The sequence below is a fragment of the Macrosteles quadrilineatus genome, unplaced genomic scaffold (assembly GCF_028750875.1).
Source record: "Macrosteles quadrilineatus isolate MER2022 unplaced genomic scaffold, UCM_ALF_1.0 Scaffold_4__1_contigs__length_99947679, whole genome shotgun sequence".
Classification (NCBI taxonomy): Eukaryota; Metazoa; Arthropoda; class Insecta; order Hemiptera; family Cicadellidae; genus Macrosteles; species Macrosteles quadrilineatus.
In genome coordinates, this window is record NW_026542597.1 from 23,170,780 (window position 1) to 23,193,988 (window position 23,209).

Sequence of the window (23,209 nt, forward strand, 5' to 3'; positions counted from 1 at the left end):
GCATTTGGATTTTGGAACCTCCTCTTTCATCGCCATCGAATGGAATTTACATTTTAAACAGTTTGAGGTTTTGTATGGACTTTTTAATCAACTAATTATGATGCATCTTGTTTTTCGGATTTTGTTTGGGATCTTTATCGCTAATGTGGTTGTGTTTGGATAGGAAAAGCGGCGTGTTTTATTGGTTGGAGTGATGTTTGTTGTTGATAAGTTGGTAGAAAACGACCCATCTGTTAACTCCACCATGATGTTCTTGCATGTTGCCACCTTTACACCCTCACTACTGATCATGTCTACGAATGGTGTGAATTTCGTCTAAAACAATACGTTGAAATGAAAAAATACTCTCCCATGATCCAGTATGAGTTTCTACATAATGAAAGACATGTAGAAATGAAACAAATTCTATGTAGGCTACTTCTTTCTCGAGCCCAAATATTTTAAGAGAATACGATTGAATTGAATCATTACGAAGTAATCTTCTATGACTAGAAAGTATTACATAATAACCCTTTTGTTTTTGGTTGATCTTCGAAGGAACCCATTGAGCACTAGTTGTAGTAAACTTTAAAACCCTTTACGTCCTTCATACTAATTATAATAAATGTAAAACTTATTCATCCCGTATATTTGTTTATTTCGCCTGTTTCGTTAATTCCTCGAGGGTTTAAATCCACTCTCACAGACCCTATTTGGCGCTACAGACGGAGAGTTAGCTGTATGACGAAGGCAGCTAAGTACGTTTTGCACTCAAGGATCCGCCTCATCTTCGCCTGTTGATTTCTCCTGAGAAAGCTCTGAGAAATTTACTTTTCGGTTGACCAAGAGCTTTCAGAGTAAACAAAGAAATGTAGAGTTACTGACTTGGTAAAGTTGGCAGTCATGCAAGCGGCCCCTAAATAATACATCAGTTTTCAACAACAGTGTTTTATGCAAAATCTCGTGCAAAAGTTTAACTGATTATAAAATAATGTATTCAAAGTGAAAAGCTCCACGATTTCACACAGTGGAAAATAATCTTTCGATTTAAAAACTAAGAGTTAGAAAGTTTAACAGAAACTCATATAACTTACATAACGTATAGCAACCTGTTACATAATGACCTTTCCATACAAAAGGGAAATGGACACAGTCGCTGAAGGCATAGAAATATTCGATAAAAGTTTGGCAAGTAAGAAACACCGGCACTGAAAATGCAAATGAACATCTGGAGCCCACAATAACAATAAGCGCTCCACCCTTGCCAGTATCCGTGAAAGGGCAAGGATCTAAATAAAACCTTCACGTTAATCATTTCACTTTCAACAGAATTCAAATTGTAAAAATATTAAAATGCCTTTCACCTTTAATCGTAGAATTTGTACACAAAATTAATCAACTTAAAAATCTAAATGTTTAATAGTTAAACTTCAATAACGTTTATTCAATTTACGAATAATGAAAAGGGCGTAAATAATGTTTAATAGCGTTCCAGATTTCAAAAGCTTTTAATATCGCCGTCGTTTTATCGCGAGGTAATCCCGTTAAATAAAGGTTTAAACGGTTTAATCATAGTTCAGTGCACACAGTCTGTCATCCAAGTCCGTTTAGAGCGATATCTAATTATTTTCATGCAATTATGCAGCTCTTTAAATTATTTACCTGAGAACTGTATCCAGGATTTGTTAGAATATGATCTAATTTATTCATACGACAAACACATGCACACCGTTTATCTTAGGTATTTGTTAATTTGTTAGTCAGTGTTTTCATATGAAATGTTAAAAATTCAATGTAAGTGTTTACATAATATGCACTATCCATAAAAAATATAAATATAAAATGTATGAAACAATTGGGATTTTTTCTTTCAAAAATCAAAAAGCCAACACAAATTTTGTTGCCAAAGAACGATTGAGACTGTAAACAAAATGTATCAAATTCAAACCAAAAGTGTGTGTAGTATTGTAAACTCACGTTGTAAGAGACAGTGTAGCCGTTAGTACAAATGTAACTCACCATTGTTGTTTTTCATGTAAGTTGAATGGGTGCATTTCAAACAACTTCCACTTTATTTTCCTGTTCAACATATTTTGACTAACCAAATAAGTAACGTACCGTATGAAGAGCTAACCTAACGTGTAACCCGCAGTAGTGTAGGTGTTCCAGATGCTAGACAGCCCATCTGGATGTGACGGAGTTTTTGCCGTCGCCGACAAATTGCGGCGTAATCGTTACTGTTATTGCCACTGTTAATTCTTGCCTTTCCCGCGCAGTTTTTGCCATACTGCTATCGTGCCAGACTAGAACACGTATCGACGCATTACGGGTACCCCCATCAGGGGTTAATGTTTTGTCGTGGTGATCCATGAAACCTGTTTTTGCTAGGTAATTATTTTATCAATTAATTTAGGAGTTGTTTTAAAATATGTATTAAGTGGATGTTGAGATATTCTAGGAAGTTCTCAAATTTCTTTGGATTTCAAATCCAAACTTTGTCACAAGCTTGGTTCTCTACCACTGACCACATTGCCACAGTAAGGCACGGAGGTATGTAAACCTAGCCTAAGCCGCGACCTAATACCCGTATCCGCGTTACAACCAGTTCAGATAAGAACTTCATCGCAGTCGAGTCGAATTAGATAAAGTCCCTATAAATGGTAAAATGGCGACGTAATCCTCCAGAAGCCCCTTAGCTCGGTCGGGTTTCCCAGTCACGGTTGATTTTCGCAATTTAATTACCTCAGCTTGCCATTGGTGGAAGCCCTCAGGCGTATCGGGGGCGGAGTCTACACCGGAAGTTGGAATTGTTTAAGGCGGTGCGTTTCCGGTCCGAATTGTATCCATCTTTGCCTCCAACGGACAATTAAAGCGTTGTTTTTACCGTCGGACACCTAGAAGCTGAAAGCCGACACTTAGATTTAAACGGTTTTCCGGCTACCATTCTTTTGTGTGCTAAACTCATCCAGCAATTAGCTGAGGATTCTCATGATTGTCAGCTAATCTTGAGTGATTAACCAGCCTAGTTAGCAAATAACAGTGTAACGGCGACTCGCGACGAGAATTACCGAATTACTCGTGATTATCGTAGTTAATTGTAATCTCGTTACTTCAGGAAATGTCAACTACTAGCGACTAGCTGGGAATTGTCATGGGACTAGTGTAAAACAATTATCTTCTCTGTTTTAGGACACACTACGTGTAATTGTTTCTTTGTTTGTAAAATTAGGTGATATAAACTATGAACATTGTGATATTCACCAGGATTTCCTAAACACTCAAGGACTGATGGATCTAGATATGTCAAGTAAATGTGGGAAAAACAGAATTCATTCTTCTGTCATAATTATTCATTCTGTTTTACAATTGAATGTCGCAAGTAGATCAAAATGTTATACAAACAGGGGTTCAAACAAAATACTTTAGATTAAACTCAATTAAACACATTTTTCACGTTCTGTGTTCAAAGTTTTTATTTAATTCAACATTAATCTTCTCCTAAAAGGCACGGCATAGACGCAAGGCAACACAAATATTAGTGGCGATGAATCAACGTCAAAGAGTCATTTTTAGCGTAAAAACTAATCAGAAGACATCCAATTAGAGTGGTCAGCAAATGGAACGCGCGTCAAAAAGATTGAGCGCGCACGGTGGTCCTAATTTGGCATACCTTCAAACGTCGAGGCTCTTTGATGCAGTAATCACTGCGATATGCCTTAATCAATACTAACATAGAAACATCGCTGAGTTATGGACCTCTTTTTGCCAAAGGAAAATATTTGAGGCATATTTTTGGAGATATTTATGGGTATTTTCGTGGATGAGTAATTTAGAGGAAAATCGGATGATGTTCTTGGGTAGTTTATCTTAGATAATTTTGACGTTTCCGTTCGTTTATGGGCAGTTTAATTTAGGTAGAATTTTGGGTGCAATGAGTAGTTAGTAGGTCTTCATTTGTTACAGTCGGGGGTGAAGTAACTACCTTAGATTGTGTAATCAATTTTGGAGGTAATTTAATCAAGAGAGTTTTATTGAGCTCGAGCCATGGATCAAATGTGAATTTTCATTGAAGTAATTAACTATTCTTAACGATAAAAAATATTATGCATAATTAATTGTTACTTAGCAAAAGGTTTCTTGAAATATCGAGTGAGCATAGCAAAAGGACATTTTTTGTATTTCCCTCATGAAAATGAATAAACTCCAAAATAAAAAAATCCCAACAAAAGTATTCTCCATATTTCTTCCAAACCACGAGTTATGTGCTACATTCCGTCTCGAATCAATTGTATCCAAAAGAAAGACAAATGCTGAAATACGACAGGGAAAGTACGATATGGTCTGAGAATCGCAGCGATCGAGTGGAACCTCTGTCTTTTTACCTGAACAACAAGATGTCATGTCAAGGGTATAAATCTGCCCAGTCGGGGGTTGTGATGGGGTGGAATAGTTGCGGTAACATATTTGTCGGGCTTCTCCTCTAGAGCACGAACATCGCGTTGGCGGTCTGAGAAATAACAACACACGCGATCTTGTGCCATCTGGAGGCGTCATAACAGTGTATCACGTGACGTGAATCGCGTGACGTCATCGGGGCTTGCAAATGACGTCGGTAACGTCGGGTGAGAAAACGTCGGTCGTGTCAGTTTGTTGGTTGCAATGTGTTTGCGGGAGGAGAATGTATGTTGGTGAAATAAAGCTATCACAGAATTTGTTCAATCTATACATTAAAATAATGTTATAGGTTATCTTTTCTTTGGTTGACATGACAAACTCCATAAAAATCATTATGTGGTTGCCGATTGAAGAAGTTAGTTTTGATGTCTTGAGAATGCTCTGCTGCGTCTTGTCCGAAACGTCGGCAACATCACCGTAATCTTCACGCGTTCGTCACACGAAGACCAGATTTTGCTAAGTGCTAAGTGTAGGCCTAAGCTTATCAATACGAATAACATAGCGTTTTATTCTTATTCAAATTAACATTCAGCTCTGTTGGTAACAGTTGGCCTCAACCTCAACAAGTTCTACAATTTAACCACGTTTACCCACTTGGGTGCAGACAGATCTATATTCAGATTGCCCTCAGCTTTCCCATAACCCTATGATTACCCACCCATGATCAATGTCATTACGACTATCGTGCTCACAGGCAATTGAACTCAAAACTGTTGCTTTGTGAAATGCAGTCCGTCGTTAAACGAGATTTTAATCTACATCCGTCGATCCGTCTCAGTTGCCGACCTTTTTATTGTGTCCATTGTCACAAGCTTCCTCCAGGGCGCGTTTACGTTTCGAGTGTTCCGAATGCGGACTGCCCCTTTCTATTCAACGGAGGTTGTTATTGTTGCAAAACTAGATTAGGGCGGGTACGACAAAGGATACTTCTGCCGGGTGGATATCAAATAATCATTACTCAGGGCTGTCAGTTCGGACGGGTGTTTTGGGGATGGTGTGTGTTTCAAGAGACCGCTTCGCGCAGCGATTTGTCACCAGAAATAGAAATAGTATAGCTTTTGTCCGATTCTTCAAATTAATGGCCGCTCCGCAGTGAAGTGCGGACACGGACCGTGACCAGATGCAGATTAGCATCATAATGCCTCCCCCATTGTTCTGAACTTACAATGGACGGTATCTGATGGTCGCGAAGTCTTCATCGCTGGCCGCAAATCAATATGGCCACGTACACCGGGGATATGGATATGGAATGGCCAAGTTCTGGTGTGAACATTGGCATATTGTCTTCACAAGTCGGGATATGTCAAATGGTTCATACGTCAGTGATATGGATATGGATCTGGCCGAGTGTGTGGCCTGGTGTGAACATTGGCATATTGTCTTCACAAGTCGGGATATGTCAGAATTTGGCTTCATACGTCAGTGATATGTATATGGAATGGCCAAGTTCTGGTGTGAACATTGTCATAGAATATTGACAAGTGATAAGATGTTTGCTGCTTGGCTTCATACATGGGAGACATGGAATTGACCAAGTGAGTGATCTGGCTGTTGTAAAAACGGTCATAACGTCTTGTCTTGAAAAGTGATGAGATGTTTGACGCTAGTCAGATACACGGAATTTCAAACCAACAATGTGCAAGTCCAAGCTGGCGCGAAGAGACACTAAATCTCCAAAGAGTATAACATGTTATATAGGTACTTGGTTTGACCTTGTCATAGCTTTCATGTAGGATTTTAGATCGCCAGCAGACTATTAGATTTCTTCTATGCCTGTTACCAAAAGGAATAATAACGGTAAACTTGAACTAGTAAAAAATTACATAACCTGCTGAAAAATAACTGAGAGATTCGTGGGAATCGTGAAACTGTTGTAGCTGTGGTCCGTGTAGGAAATACAGCAATACCGTAATAATAACACAGTACAGTTTGAAATTTAACCATAAATTGAATAAGAACCGTAATTACTGCGTAGCGCGCATACTTTGTAATTACAAACAATAAATGTAGAGTTATTTTAAAATATTCCACTTGGTTCGAGTTACACATCAAGACATACACAATTCATTTGGATTCTGTCAGATACCGCGTTATTACCGAATAAACAAGACATAACTCAATTCACCAATTAAAACAACTTGTGTCAAATATCTGCCCAATAATTAGCATCGTAATTACCACCTTTGATGCAATAATTAGATTTAAATTATACCAAAGAAGCTACTTTACAGTTGCATAATAATAGCTGAATTATTTTAATGAATTCAGTTTAGTTTCGAATTTCAAACAGAAAGTTTTTAAAAGTTTTAAATTTAAAGACGTTTCAGTGATGTTGATCCATTAGATAATGACTTTTTGAGAATTCTGGTGGAGTCTTGATACAAGCAGAGCCTAAACCCTTGAGCGAATTCCTCCTAATAATCAGTTGAAGCAGCTTCAAATGAACTCGCTGTAATTGTAGCAAGTTTATCCCAACTTTCTCTCTCTTCTGCCTTTCTTAGTCAATTTATTTAATGGAAAACATAACTAACTGAGGCTGGGCCCATGTTGTTCTTGCGCGGCAATGTTTTCGTGTTTATCTCATTTGCTTGAAATCACTTCCTGAGAAACTTTGAGTATTCCGCTTCTAGATGTGAAGAGATTATCTGTTTGTTCGAAGCGACGCGTTGTAACATCTTTTGTTGTAGATGTTAGTATCATTAAGGAAATGTGTATGCTACAATTTACACAGCTTAAAGTTGATCTAACATGATCTAGCTACTCTTGTAAAATAACTTTTTTTTATTCAAATCCTTTAATGTACGTCCCACCATAGAACAATGAAATCCATCCGTCTACCTGTATATTAAAATCTTTAGTTTTTTCTCTGTAGTCTCACTGACAATTAATTCTGTTGAAACCAACTGTAAAACTGCATGTCACTTAAATTGTCCAACATACAACTAGCTCACAGTGTACAGTCAAACCACTTTGTAAAACAAACTCACCTATCACCTGGTCAACAATTATCTTGGCAAGCAACAATTGAAAATCATCATATATTCACGAAATTAAATTGGAGCAATTTTTGCTTCATTGGCTGTCGGAGTAATTTGCTTATAATTCTCAGCGACCGGTCTAGTTACTACGGTGGATGGTAATTAAACCGTCTGTAATTAAATTTAATTGCAGCCCGGAGTTGCATCGGTTATTATGGCCCAAGGTCGTGGAGCGCCGCGCAGCGCCTGACCCGCGTTTTTGTCGCTGTATTCTCAAGACCGAGACCATCTCCTATGTCATTACTCGTAATCTTCCTCTTCCACGTTCGCGGAATCATCTCAGCTAAACGTCTTTCTGGGAAAAAGTTTCAACTGTTTACTCAGCTATTGTACTTGCATTAATTGCACTTTGTTTAGCGGAGGTTTCATGTTTCATCATTCATGGCGGGATGTTGTATGAAGGCGTATGTTGTAGTGGTCTGGGGTTTGATTTTGAGTGGTAGTTTGTTAGTTAGAAGATTTTTTTTTACTATGGAGGTTTAAGTATAATATTTTATTTAAATGCAGTGTTCCACAAAATATGCATACAGAATATTTGTAAAAAGTTGAAAAACTGAAAAAAGTGAAATTAAGGAATTTAAGTATGGTACTGAATGGTATTTTAACTATCTAATGACTGTTACAAACTCTCAGAAAGTACCTCAAGTACCACTTTGGGGAATAAAAAGCTACATTTTTTGGCAACAGATACAAATTAAGATGTGGTTTTGAAATAAGTGTTTAAAAATCACAAACTTTGGTCTTTTCACTGTTTCACAAAAAACAGACATATTCATTGTTCATTTCGGTTGGGGTGGGGGGGGAGGCGACTACGAAATTACCCCCCAGATTAAACCCTGAGTGACGGACAGCGCCGCGATTAAAAAAGTTGTCCCCGACCGTCTAAAGCGAACAAGTTAATACACGGCTTATCGTTAATGGTGAAAACCGTCGTTTTTACGCGGTTGCGACGAAACGCTGCGATCCGGTTACATATTGGAGTCGATTTCGGTTCGACAGTTTTAACTGAATTTATACGTTCTGTAGGATTAGTCAGCTCCGATTGTGGTTTAATATTTCGATTTTACAAATGTTGGCCTTGCAATTTATATTGGATGAAAAAGTAAGGATTTATTTTCATCGGTTACATGGTTATATATTTTCAATCCAATGTGTCTTTAGTTGTAAAACGATTTCCTTTTTGTATATGTAAATCGTGATATTAATAACTACGTACATGAGCATGAATTTAAATCTCATCCCCTACCAAATCCTTTTACTCAAATCCAACTTAGCATAATTTCACCCTAATCCGCTCTCCGACTTGAACACGTTAAACAAAAGCCTCCCACTTAAGGGGGAAATGACAACTGAAGAACCTTACAGCTTCTTGTTTACAAAACAGGGTGTAATGTAGCCAAAAGAGGGGTGGGGGAGGTGTAACAGCTGATTAGAGTTTCAGAAATTAGTAGGGAACATCGTCGTCCGCAAGTCACTACGTACGCCGCTCACGTACCGAATATTTCTTCTTCCCGTGAACAGACTATTTGGCAATTTAAATTTTCTACGTGATAGTGAGCGCAAGACGGCGCTGGTGATAAAGTGCCCGTCTCGCCCGAGGATAGAATTGCGACACAGCCTGTGTGTGACGCTTCTTAGAAACTTTCAATAGCCCTACTCTTCGTAAAAATGAGAAATTGTGTTAGAAGTTACGTATAATATTTATACTACTTGGTTGAATCATTCACTAAATTTAAATTTGTTCAACAACCTAAGGGATTAAAACAGGACATACATATTTATTTGTTTAATTAGGCTGTGTAGACATGCAGGCAGCTATACATATGTTTTACTTCACAATTTGAAAACACAATATTTACAACGTAAACCCAACTAATGTTTTCATTAACATAAAACGTACTTTATCTCATTATTTGTTTTGTATTCGGTCCTACAGCCTAGTTTAACATTAGTTAAAATAATAAATACAATTTATTTAATAATTGTTTAAACATAGCAATCATGAACAGTATTTACACAAGTGTTTTGCGTGGTAGTCGTTTAGTATTCCTCTTGTTCAAATATTCCAGTTATCCAGTAACCGCAGACATGTACAAATACAAACACAATACACAAATACACAGACACACAGACAGACAGACGCGGTTCGGTTTTTGTCACGCTGTCAGGGGATTAGGGATGAACGTCATCATTTCATTTGGTCAGAATTAATCCGGAGTTTTTCATATAAAAGTTATCCAATAACCTTCGAACCCTCTTGATCCACCAATGTTTTGTTCTGATGTTTCTTAATATTTCTTCGGAACTTTTCTTTCGCGGCTATCGGAATTCACCGATATTAGTTGTTTTTTGTTGTAATTATTCTTGTGTAAAACACAAAGTCAAAGTTGATATGTGTTGTAGCAAAGTTTATGTGGATGTTAGGAGTTTAATCGCTACCATACTGTTAACTATAACTGCTAAATATGCTAAATGTTATCTAAACATTAGTCTAAACTGATGGTTAAGTTTTGGGAAAAAATTATTTATTGTTTAAATACAGGAAATTTACTGAATAAAGCGTAGTCGAAATACAAATACATCTAAAATAAATTTAGGACCTTTCTCGCGACGTTATATTATAATTGTTTTTATCAACGCAAAACTAAACGAAGAATTACTTTACTTTATCACCAATTCAACAGTCATAAAGATTAACATTAACAGAAATAATGTATGGAAAAACTTGAGTAACTATGTAACAGAACTAAGCAACAAAATAACTTGAATTACAAGGGAGCAAAGTTGAACAGACTGGAACAATTAGTTCACGGCGACAAGTCACAATAATTATAAGGAACAGTTACAGAGGGAACGTAGCTTCAGTAATCACCGTTCCTCCGTTCTCGGTTACTCTAAGATAACAGCTCCAAATAAAGATTTGGTACTCTCCGGAGCTCATGTGAAGATGTAATGCAAGGGAAACTTGGTGGAGTTCTGACCGTTTGTGGGCAACTAATTGACTTTATGCGTTTTGTTGCTAATGCTTGCCGAGTCTTGGGTGTATTTCCCTAATGCGTTTACTTGTTCTAACGAAACAGCATGTGTGTAGAACTTTAACATTAATGTTTTAGAATAGTTTACATGTATTTGGAACACATAATAGTGCTTTATGTTTGAACTTTTGCTTAATTTCGTAGTTAAATTTTAATAGTTACGATTTTAGTAGAATATTTTACTTGTTGGGAGCAAGCTGGTCTAGTGGTATAGCAAAGGGCTTTGGTCCCCGAGGTCTCGAGTTCATATCCTACCAATCACCAACTGATCTTCAAGGCCTATAATAAATTATACTCTGTATGAATGAGCCTGTCTACTGACCCCTTTTCTACCTGGGAATGGCCCGGGCCTCAAACCATTGGCCAGTCCCTAGACGGAGGTAGGAGACATGTTACATCATACAGACTACAGAGTATAATTTGTAAAACATTACTGGGTTAGAGCATCTAGGATGTGAAGGTGGGACATAAAAAGGAATTATACTCCTTTTTGGATTTATTTAGCAAAACGTAATTCAACCTAAACCTGAATATTATTTAAGTACGAGAAACAAGAAATGAGTTTAAAATATCGTAATCATTACAAAGTGTCCATTATCGGATGGCTTTTTAACACTAAACCCCCAAAATTGCGAAACTTCTTTACACGATAAAAATTCCCCCAACAAAGATGCAATTTGTACCAGAGTTAAGCGGCAATAAGCGAACTTTTATAGAGACTAATATAGCGGGCTGTACTGCATTTTAACTAAACATTACGAGAGGAGACGCAGGCAATAAGAGAAGAAGTCCAGGGGGGTGCCGTAAGGAAGGGGGGGTCGTTGTAAGGAAGGGGGAGTCAAAAGGGGGGGGAAGTCAATTAATTCCCTGTACCGTCTTGCGGCCAGTCTTACTAAATCATCCGGCCGCAAAACACAAAACACACAGGCGAAATTAACCCCCCTTTATCGCTAGAATTGAATTTACCAAGGGCAATATGTTTGCGTTAGGTTGTTACATTAGGGACTTGTAAGGATGATTCTCCCTCGAAGTGCGAGATGTTTATTAATGAGGGCTTATAGAGGTGATGTGAGACCAAAAACCACCCGAATTAGCATCCCCTAGTCACCCGAGGGTAATGGGGATGAAACACCTCTGGGGGAATTGGAAATGGGGAAATTAATAGTGAAAGTGGTGTCTTCGGCCTATTACTTATCCGTGATGAACTAAATGTAAACGATTTGTGCTTTAAAAGTTAATAGAACTGTTGTACAGCTTATCTAAAAAAAAATATATAGTAAAATATTTCCAATGTTGAAAAAAATAATGATTTACTAATTGTTTCCTTTTAAATAAAACAATAATTAACTACAATATTATCTACGATTCTAAAATTACTATCGATACATCATAACCAACTAAATCAAAATGTAATCCTCAAAAGTCAAACTCATATTACATTTTTGTGTAAACAAACTATACACTAATCTAAATAAATATCCAACATTTAATTAACACAAACAATGGCAACCCCGTTGTGTAATAGATTCCAGGAAAGTATAATGTGGAACTAATTATACGCAACGTTAACGCAGGTTTTGTGCAAATAATGTTATAAAACTAAACATCAACGTCGAGTCCGTAGGGAACGAGCGTACGCTGCAAAAACTCGTCGACAACGCTTTCTTTCACAACGTGTAGCATTCAAATACGGTCGATAACAATGCAATGTCAACGCATTGATAACATGGCGATTCTAGTTACCATTATATTGTTAGAGTCGTAGAAAGGGCTTAAAATGGAAGTTTTTAATCAAATACTATATCTGTATATGATCTATACAGTAGGTCTATACAAAGAACAAACTTACAATGATAAGTTTTTTACTATGTAATGTATTTCTTAAAATAACATTTTAAAAATAGGTATAACATTAACGTTTAATTTTATTGGTTACAAAAAATATGTGTTTGTTAATAGCATTTTTTTTGTAGCCTTACAAGGCATTTTCTTGTTTTATTTTGGTTGCAAAACACTTCTATACCTTACAAAATTGCATGGAATTAATTGTAATTATAATTTTTTCACAATAATCTTGTTTTTGTTACACATAATTTCCACCGAACTAACAAGTTTGTTTTTGTTTCAGATGCTGCAGCACTCCTGCCCCCTTGGCTTCTCATGTGATCTACTCCTATGTGATTTATATTATTTTGTACATTGTTAAGCTCGTGTAAATAGACTGACAGGCTAGAAATCAGCTGATTATTTATTGTAAACATATGTAGTTCTAGATAATATTTTGCACTGTATTATATACGTAAGACTTCGGCTCTATTTCATTATGTTTGTGTTTGATTCCTAAAGTCTGGGATGAACCTAAGCTTGCAAGACTGATCAGCCTTATGTACTTTTTACTATGCCTTCTTAAATTCTTTTAAAATGCTCATAAGGTGCGTAAGCTAGCACGTCGTTCCTATATTGTTGAATGGGTCGGAAGAGATGATTGTATCAAACATTTAATTATTATAATAATTGGAAAGTATTCAAAAAATATTTGTTGGAATGTGTTAGGTTTTTGGTTAAGATTGTTGTTTTAGTGTTGTTTTAATTTTTTAAATTAACTATTATAGTTGCTGAAAGTGTTTTTTAGTTTTCTTAAAAATAAATTATTAAAGATATTTTGAAATATTAACTCAGGAATAATGTGAGTCTTTGTCCTTGTTGTTTATATTTTTATTTGTTATTTTAAATAATTTGCATCCATTTTAATGTGTTTCTATTGCTGTCAAACTCTGTTTCTATGCTTAATATAAAATCAATAACATCGTGAATTTTGTATAATAGTGTATATACAATGATGTAGCGCTTAGTTATTGTCCTCTATTTTTCTGATTTGTTTTGTTATGTACTAGCTAGTCATGCGCAATTGATTTAATATAATTTTTCGAAATGCAAAACGAGTTCCTGAAAATATAATGACATAGAAATATTATTAATTATTACTAATTGATACCAGAAAATTTCGAAGTGTAGAAACAATTTTTTGTTTTGAGATATTCATTGTCACATGTGCTTTGGTTTAAGATTTAGTTAAGTTGTAATTCAATGGGAAAAATTCTTAACTTTTTTAAATACAGTAATTGTAGAGAATTTATTGAGATATCCAGTTTTTATATTTTTTTTAGACTTATGTATTTTAAATCAAATTGTTTAATGTTTAACTTTTACATTAGTCCATTTCTAACTTGGATCTTTGCTAAATTCTACCGCATGGCATTTCCAAACATTTAGTCTGTGATCTACTTTTTAAGGGGTACACAATTTGAAAAGTGGTAAAATGTTAGCTTATTTTCTCCCCTTTCATGTAAATATCTCTAAAATTTCAGGGTAACTCGAAAGTGAAATTTCATACGTATGTAAATTTAAATTTGTAAATATTTATTTAAAATGGTATCTCGTTAGAAAACTTGAGCCCTTAGAATAATATTTACGCAAATACTTACCACTACGTTCGCCATGTATATTTTGTTGTATATTGCTTCTGTATATAAATATAGAATATACACCAGTGATTTGAGCAACATATTTTGTATGAAATAAACTATTGTTGTATTATATACAAAATGATAAACTGTTTTTATTCCTCCTAATTTGTTATAGTGTCGTTTTAAGCTTAAATATCAGTTTTATGCATTTGCAAAATGATGTAAGATTGTTATTCAAATACTACAAATAACAAAGATTACAATTCAAAACCTAAAAGAGAAACAGCTTTTGTACATTTAACATAAATATTGTTCTAAACTTTATTGTTTTTGATATTTTTCTCTCACTCAATTTACTGCAACATTTAAACAATCAAAGTTTTTTTACTATTAATTCCAAACGCTTACACAAAATATTAATAAGATACTTTGAGGTAATCAGTTCAATAATGATCAAGGTACTTAATGAATAAAAGAGATAATTTTGCTGTTTGAGGAAAAGTATTTTTAAGGCAAAGTAAATCATGCACATCTTTGAAATTGATCATAATAATTCATGATCATAATATATAAGATCATAAATTGAAAGTGGTAATCAGCAGAGTATATGCGAAACACTTATTCTACTACCCAACTTATTGGGATTCATATTTGCTTTATTGATCATCTCCCATGAATCAAAGCAACAACATTGGATTTCAAAACCAATGTCAGGAATGGATTATTTATTACTACAGCAATACATTTATAAAGGTGTTTTTGCAGTTTAAGGAAAATTATTTTCAAGGTAAAGGTAAATCCTGTCCATTTTGGTTGGAACATAAATTTAAAATTGTAATCAGGAAAGTATATATGAAATATTTACTACCCAAAACATTGGTATATTGGTACTCATGATTTGCCATCAAATTGCCAACATTGGATATCAAAACCAATATCAAATATGGGTTATTTATTACTAATTAATTTCTAAAGGTGTTTAAAATATACACCTAAAATATATATAAATACAATCTTTTCCAACAAAAGTATTATGTACTTCTAGAACACATTGAATTAAATAGTAAAAAATCAATCATAAGAATATATTTTGGAGCTATAGTTGTCAGACATAATTTGAGCCAAGGTACGCACAGCCATTGGCTACTCAGTGATCTGTGCAATGAACCTTGAAGGATTATGTCCAGGATAAAGTCTACTTGTCCTATCTCTTCAAGCCGCTCTGTTGACCTCAAGGACGCTGAAACCTCCGAACATCTGACCATGGAGTAAGGGGAGTTATTTGTAAGGAAGGGTGAAAATTCACAAATTGCTGCAAAGCTATATATAGGCCTAGCCGTACTTAAAGCAAAGCTAAAAGGTAGTGTAAAAGGTAGTTGTACCTATAAATGTTGAAAATATAAGGGTTACACAAATGACTAAAGTAGATGTCGCAATTATATGGACCGGTTGTAGCCAATTTGTAAGATTAAATAGTACATATATGAGAAACAGCTGCTTTTGTTATTTGATTTTCTCGTTTAGTTATTGTTAGGTACATGATATTTTGATGAGGCAACATGCTGTAACGTACAATAAGTTTATCTTTTCAATTGGTTTCGTTAAAAGATTGCTAATTTGACAGAAATACAAATGTGTTATCTTAGCTCAATTCAACCACTACGAAGTGAATTTAGATCAACAACTTTTATTTGGGAACGGGATGTCTAGTTTATTCCATAGGCAAAAATAAAGCCATAAATATTAGGCCACATTACTTGACTTTTGAAGCTAATTTGAATTGGGGTAGTATTTGTTAAATTCTTTATAGAAATTGATGAGAGAATATTTTTCAGACAATTTTTCGTCGTTTGTCTTTAAACATAATAATAGGAATAGTGGTCTTGGACATAGGTATTGTCTTTGAAAGTATATTTATAACCCCACCACCTCAGGAAAAATTTCTAAAACGACTTTAAATAATTTTTTGAGATTTCTAGAAATGTATAAACCACTATTTATGCAAGTATTTTCTAACATACGATGCCAGAGGATACATAGTACACTGCAAATACATGTTCACACAAAATCTAAAAAATGACGATACAGTATTACTTTCATCTGGTGAGTAAAAAATATAAGATGAGGTACAAAGCAATGAGTTCCAACCACAGTTGGCCTGTGACAAAATTGGTCACATAAACAAAGTTGGTTTATAGCAGCAATGAACACTGTGAACTGTACTGAGAGACTGAGCTCAACTGTGGACTGGACTTAACACCCGAGCTGTGATTGTTATGTGAACTGTGTTTTATACATATTTAGTCACAGGCAAGGCGAGTAAATACCCACTCAACTGCTCCACACAGTTGCCCATCTTTGTCTTTGTGGAAGTGTTCTAAACAAACACAGTTTTAGAACTATGCAAGTCGAAATTACCTTGATCTTTAGATGACGTTGTGGTTAAATATATGCAACTTTAATCTAGAAAAGTCGTGTGAATGACAGGGGAAATAAATATCTAAAAGTGGGAAGTTTTTAATTGTAAAATTAACGTTGAACAGTTAGCATAGTTGATTGGAGTTTAAAGAAAATTACAGATCATTGTTCAGCCATTCTTAAAAAATTATATACTTTTTTATGAATAAACGATAAACACAGTTTTATACCATTAATTGTCCATAATTGATAAATGTTTTATAAAATAGGTAAAATGATAATGATGGACTACTGGTTTTAATAAAACAAATCTTTCAAGTTATACGTATATACCATTTGAAATTAAGTGATAAAATGTTAGAAATAAGATAATGAAAATGCCTATGACGATTCTACTATATATACAAGGAATATAACATGAACACTTCTAAGCTCATCAAATATCATAAGATGACAAATAGGGAAAAACTACTAGCGAATAAAAGCTAGAACATTTTTGAATATTATCAGATATTGTACATTTTTTGTTGCAGGTACGTCCATTCAATTCTCAGACACTCTTGATATAAATTACATACATTTCATTCAAAGAATTATTAAAAAATAATAGTCAAATGTTCACTAAACGTGATTAATTATGCATTTAGCACGCGCAATCTTTTGGAAATCGATTTTGTATAGTATTTATTACATGTTTATTGCTGGACTTTCATTCGATTCTTTAAAAAATCATTACAAACACTAAAATAGTCAAATTTTCACTGTACGTCAATAATGCGTGTGGCGCGTCTATCTACCTCATATTAGCATAGGGCCTACCCCTGTTGAGGGGCAGGCCCAGACTATGACACCATGCAGCTGCGCTGTTCATATTGGGGTGTCATTTGCATATGACGCCGGTGACAAAAACTAATAATCCGGTCCGATTTTTCTTCCAACACGCATGACGTATCTTCTCAGCAGCAGCTGCCGTCTTGTCAGACCAGTCAATCTTTTCAGGAATCTTCGTCACGTTTGAGATGTCATTGTGAAATTGTGGGGTTTATATTGTTTTGAGTTAAATAATGAAACCGTCTACTTATGTGATTGAAAGAACGTTATCAGGAATAAGTAGTTTAAGAATACCACACGGAATACACGGAAAATTTGTACTGTGACAGGACTAAGTTTATTAAACAACATTTGGTCTGAATATTTCAACATAGATTGCCGAAATGTGTTACCTTCAATGATAGGCAATACTTTTTGTTTTTATTTAGTTTAATAAAAACCCCAACTAAATGGTTACATTACTTAGTTTGATCTACACATAGACACAAAACTTAAAATATATCTTTAGTTTATTATTGCTGTTTAAGTGATGGATACATTTTAAAATTTTAAGAGCCAAAAGCTTAAAATGGTTTACTTTGATAGATTTTACATCTAAGATAAAATAATTCTTCCATTTTAAATTATAACTTATTTACAGGAAAAAATTAACCAATAAGCAATTTAAAACACAATTTAGACACCAACTACTAAACTCCGAATTTAAGTACAAATTACATATAAATACTGTGCATTTTCAAAACCCTAGAACATTTCGTAGGTGCGGGTGGCTCTGTATACTATTCTGTTAACCTGGTAGTTATGAAATTATTAGTATTGTATAATAAACACTATCCGCTACTTTAACACACGTACCTAGAGATATAGATCAGTAACAGGATGACTATCGTATCAGATACATGTAGATCAAATCAGTGTCGTGTTATAGCTATTGTTGATCAGCTGTAGTGAGCGTTACCAACGTTACAGGCAGTAAATTCTCTCTTTGCTCCACAAAAGCGAGTGTTTTACTGACATCATCTGGTGATTGATTTTTTTAAACTTTATAGACACATAGTGGTTATAGCTATAATATTTAAAAAAAAAAAAACCTATCATGTCTAAAGGATGTATTTTCACTCGTTACTTCGGTAAATTATTCAAAGATGGAGCCATGAGACGTTCAATTATGAGGTTGACAGTGTAGCCAACATTACGATTGGAGAGCATATAGATAAATGCATTAATATAACTTTAGTCTTATTTCACAAAAGAAAATAAGGTTAGGTTATTGGCGATTCACGAGAATCTAAGATTTTACAAACATAATTTTGCTTATGCTATCAATCTTGCACAACTTGCCTGGACTCAACGAAATTAAAATTAGTTATTTTCTATATTATACAATAAACACCAATATAAACCAAAATATGTTGAAACCTGCATAAAACAACACGAGGGGATATACGGTTACCCCGTAATATCATAATCCCTTATAGTATAAATAAAGGGTGTCCCGGAACTATCTACCAATATTTTAGGGCATTGTTCCTGGGTAAGAAACATATCTAATTTTCATAATATTTAAATAGCCCGGAAGTCGTAAGTTACTCAAACAGACGACATTTTGTTTTTTATAATTTATTTTTCTAAAAGTGGCTAAACATACGAAAGTGAAACTTTGCACAAACTTTTATAAAAACTAGAAAAATCTACACAAATATTATGACAGTTTTCAAAATTTATAAAACAAAATGGAGGCCATTTACAATTTTTGTTTCTTAAATAACTCAAAACCGTGGATTTTACAGTTTAATAACATTGGATTTCCATAAATAATTATGGGACAAGCAGAATAAAACATATCATAAATTTGAAAATTAGAAAAATTGTTTAATTTGTATTACCTAACAATAATATTATAATAATTTCGTAATTTCCTTGTTGCAGTTTAAATATCCACTGATGGTGCATCGCCGGCGGGCACGCACCCTACACACTATCTAACCACAACTAAAGTATCAATTTAAAACTTCTTATCATTACAACTCTTATAACAAGCAAACAAACTTACGTGGCTAACAAGTACAGTAAAAGAATTCAAAATTTAACGAGCATGAAAACTGTAATGGCGACATAGAACACGCACAGTGCAGGTACATGCAACTCGCGTGGACAGCGGAGCTGCATGGACAATGTTCACGCCATCGTAAATTATATCATGATGGCCGGAGGACATTTTAATGACGTGTCATATTGATAGTATCAGTCAGTTTTATCGATGGTTAACTTTATTGCGGTTTAAATACTCACAGGCCGTGTTTGCTTTGGTTGTTGAATAGAGTGGTATTCTAAGCGTTTAATCCAATTTGTTTAAGTGTTTAAAAATTAACCTGACCAGTCCAAAGAGATAATGTTCAATTAAGTGATCAATGAAATATCTAAGGATATTTGGCCACCATCTCCCTCGATCTTCCTTTTTATCGCTGTCACTTTTCCACTCTTCACATTTTTCACCATTTTGTCTTGGCCTTACTCTTGGTCTTCTTCCTTCAGGGTTCCTTATTACTAGGTCTATTTGTTTCAATTATTATCTTCGGGTGTAGGCACTTGACCGAGGCTGTAATCCTCTTAATCACGGTCGGTTGACCTGTCAGTTTTAGGGTGGTGTCGAACTTGGCATGCTGACTTGTTCGCTGCAAATTGTTAGCTCTATTACCGTCGCTATCAAAACTCAAAACGTATCGTTTGTAGGTATAATGTTAATGAAATTTAATTTAACTATCATAACCTAACAAAACTGACCAAACTTGTTGATGATGAAAAATCGAATGAAGGTTTACTAATAAAAAAAATTTCTGTTCATAAAATAAAATTACAAATGCCTAAAATTCATTTTTTTTTTAATTATAAAATTAAACTATCATAACCTAACCAAACGAACCAAACTTGCTGATAATGAAAAAATTGAATAAAGGTTTCCTAATCGAAAATAGTTCTGATCATAAAATTAAAAATTCTAACAAAAAATGTACAGTTGAAGTATTCGCATTCTAAGCGAAATCTTTGACAAAAAGTTAACGCCTCCGATGGGATTCAGAATTCTCGATTCCCCACCCCTCCTCCGGTGACCACTACCCTCAGGCCATAAATCAGGGGATCAACCCAAACAAAGATCTGGTCCGTTGTCCGTCGAATGCCGGGCAAATGCGGACACGGAATATTGGGGACACATCATTAAAGAGGGCATAAGCGGACACTAGAGATTACTGCTACCTGACAAGGGGTTTACAGATTCCTGCAAATATTTAAAGGGCGGAACATTGCGGACACGTGTATCTACGACGGGGAAAAAGGTGCGAGGGAGGGAGGATTTTATAAGCGTTATGTTTGTGCTTACAATGTTTAAAAAAATGCCTCCAAGGATTTCAAAAACTAGAACTAATAGCCTTCAACAAATGTTGTTACCGTATGTATCTATTTCTATATATAATTCAGTTTTTTATCTTTGTACAACTAAATCTAGAGTTCTACTGGACCGATTTTGTTAATTAATGGGTCATTGGAAAGCCTAATTCATGTAGATTTGAAAATAATTATGAAAGTGAGATTTTATTAAATATTTGTGGCGATATAGCCATATATAGTTTCTATTTGTAGCCAGCTTTTGGCTGCCTTTTTAAAGTATATTAAGTATTTTAAAAGTATTTTAAGTATTTTAAAGAAATGCATAGTAGTTATTTGTAGTAAAGTGTATTCCCTTTTAGAATAGCACATCCACTTTGGTCGATTTCCCCTTCATTTAAAAGTTATTTGCAAAAAAGCTAAGCAACCTCTGAATTTATAGTAATGAGAAAATACTAAATTCGAAATATTTTTTCAAATTTTGTACAACTAAATCTAGACTTCTACCGGACCGATTTTGTTACTTAGTGGGTCGTTGGAAAGCCTAATTTGTGTAGATTTACAAATAGTTATAAAAGTTTGATTTTATTACATGTTTGAGGTAAAAAAAAAATAATACTTTTAAAACGTTATTTTTTTCAAGTTAATATTTCCAAGTTTATATTTGTAGCCAACTTTAGGCTGCCTTTATTGAGTATTTTCAAGAAATGCGTGATAGTAATTTGTAGGAAATTTTATTGTCTATCAGAATATCATTTCAAGTTATTTGCAAAAATGTTAAGGAACCTCCCAATTTATAGTGTTGAGAAAATACTGAATTAAATATGTTATTGTTAAACTTTGTACAATTAAATCTACAGTTCTACTGAACCAATTTTATTAATTAATAGGTCATTGGAAAGCCAAATTAGTGTATATTTGCAAATAGTCATGAAAGTTTGATTTCTTAAAGATTTACTAGGTTAAACCTATCAACGTCGACAGTTACTGTTAAGGTTGCAAGCAAGATCGTTTGACTATAAATCGATGATAAATAACTAATTTTTTATACAATTTGGATTGTTCGTGATTTAGCAGTCTGCTTTAATCAATAATTCAAATGGAATCTGGTATTTCACTAAAGGTTCTTAGGTCAAAACAAAAAGAATAACGTAATTAGAATTGAGTAAATATATCTAAAACTAAATTCCATATCCAAGATATAATCAAATTTATGTTTTTTGATAAAGCGATACAGTATCTTTAACTTAACTGATTAAAACTATCAGTATCTCAAGTGAAAGCCTTTGAAGTATTTTAAGACCAAGACATATAAAATAACTTAAATAAAAATAGAGTTACGAATCATTGATTGCAGATAGGTACTAAAACGATTATAATTATTGTGGATTCGTGATTCAGCAGTGTGCTGTAGGTAGGATTATTAAGATCGGGATCTTAATAATCAATAGCTCAAATGAAAGCTGGTATTTCACTAAAGGTTTTTAGACCAAACCATATAGGGTAATGTAATTAGAACTGCTGGAATACATCTTCGATTTAAGTAAAAAATAAAAAATCTAATTTAAATGTTTTTGTTGAGATAACATTAGATAAATGAAAGATGATGCTTGATGACAAATATGTGCTTGCAATGCTTTATTTTAAGACCAAAATTATGAAAATTGGGCGGGTCGCCGGAATTTTACCCCCCTGGAATTTTACCCCCTGGGCAAAGCTGACGTCACTATGACGTAGTAACCTGAGTGGCCAAAAGTTTGTTCGCGGCCGGAATTTTACCCCCGCGGATTTCGAAGTCTAATGAAAATAGTCAGAGCGTGATTAATTCAATTAGCGATAAAAACCGGAATTTTACCCCCTGTCCATATAACTAGTGTTTAGACAACTGAAATGTACGGGCCGGATTTTTACCCCCCGGAATTTTACCCCCCGGAATTTTACCCCCGGAATTTTACCCCCCGGAATTTTACCCCCTGGTTTGTGACGTCACGTTTGCCCAGGGGGTAAAATTCCAGGGGGATAAAAATCCGCTACCCCAATCGGGCGGGTAGAAGAGCCGGGAACCGGAGTTTTGCCAACGGGTGTCAGGTAGATGGGGAATGCCGTCGGCCACCTCTTGGTGCAGAGATTTGCCAACGGTAAGGGCGGGAGAAATAGAGTATGAGGGAGGGAGAGAGAGCGATTGTCAGGGTTGTCTACGCTTGGGGTTGACAACCTGGGTGATGACCGCGTTCATAGGAATGCAGTAATGCGCTTGTCACAGTGGGAGGAAATGTATGAGGTTAGGTTAGGTTAGGTTAAGTATTAGATTAGGTATTAGGCAGGTTAATTAGCATCCTGCCTGGTTTGTCTGCCCCTAGCGGAAGCCACCCTCGTGGTCACCGTAATATCTCTCTCACCCCTCCCCCTCCCACGGCCATCCCCAACCGATGGCAAAACTCCGCAGTATGAAGAATTCGCGGATGGGGACCCTTTCTACCTGACACCCGTTGGCAAAACTCCTACACTCAGAAGAGCCAAATAATCTCGAAAAAACCCAAATTTAACTCCCATAAGAAATGTACAGGGACGTATTTTGTGCATAACTCGAAATATACGTCTA

At 34.9% G+C, this 23,209-nt stretch overlaps 1 protein-coding gene across 1 annotated transcript in view; it reads left to right on the forward strand.

The window, feature by feature from the left end:
- Positions 1-14,085, forward strand: part of LOC128991640 (toll-like receptor 6) — a 70,036-nt gene extending 55,951 nt beyond the window's left edge. Inside the window, exon 2 of the mRNA XM_054414711.1 lies at positions 12,636-14,085. The gene's annotated coding sequence lies outside the window, so the exon portion shown is untranslated. The remainder of the gene's footprint in view (positions 1-12,635) is intronic.
- The last annotated feature ends 9,124 nt before the right edge of the window (positions 14,086-23,209 follow it).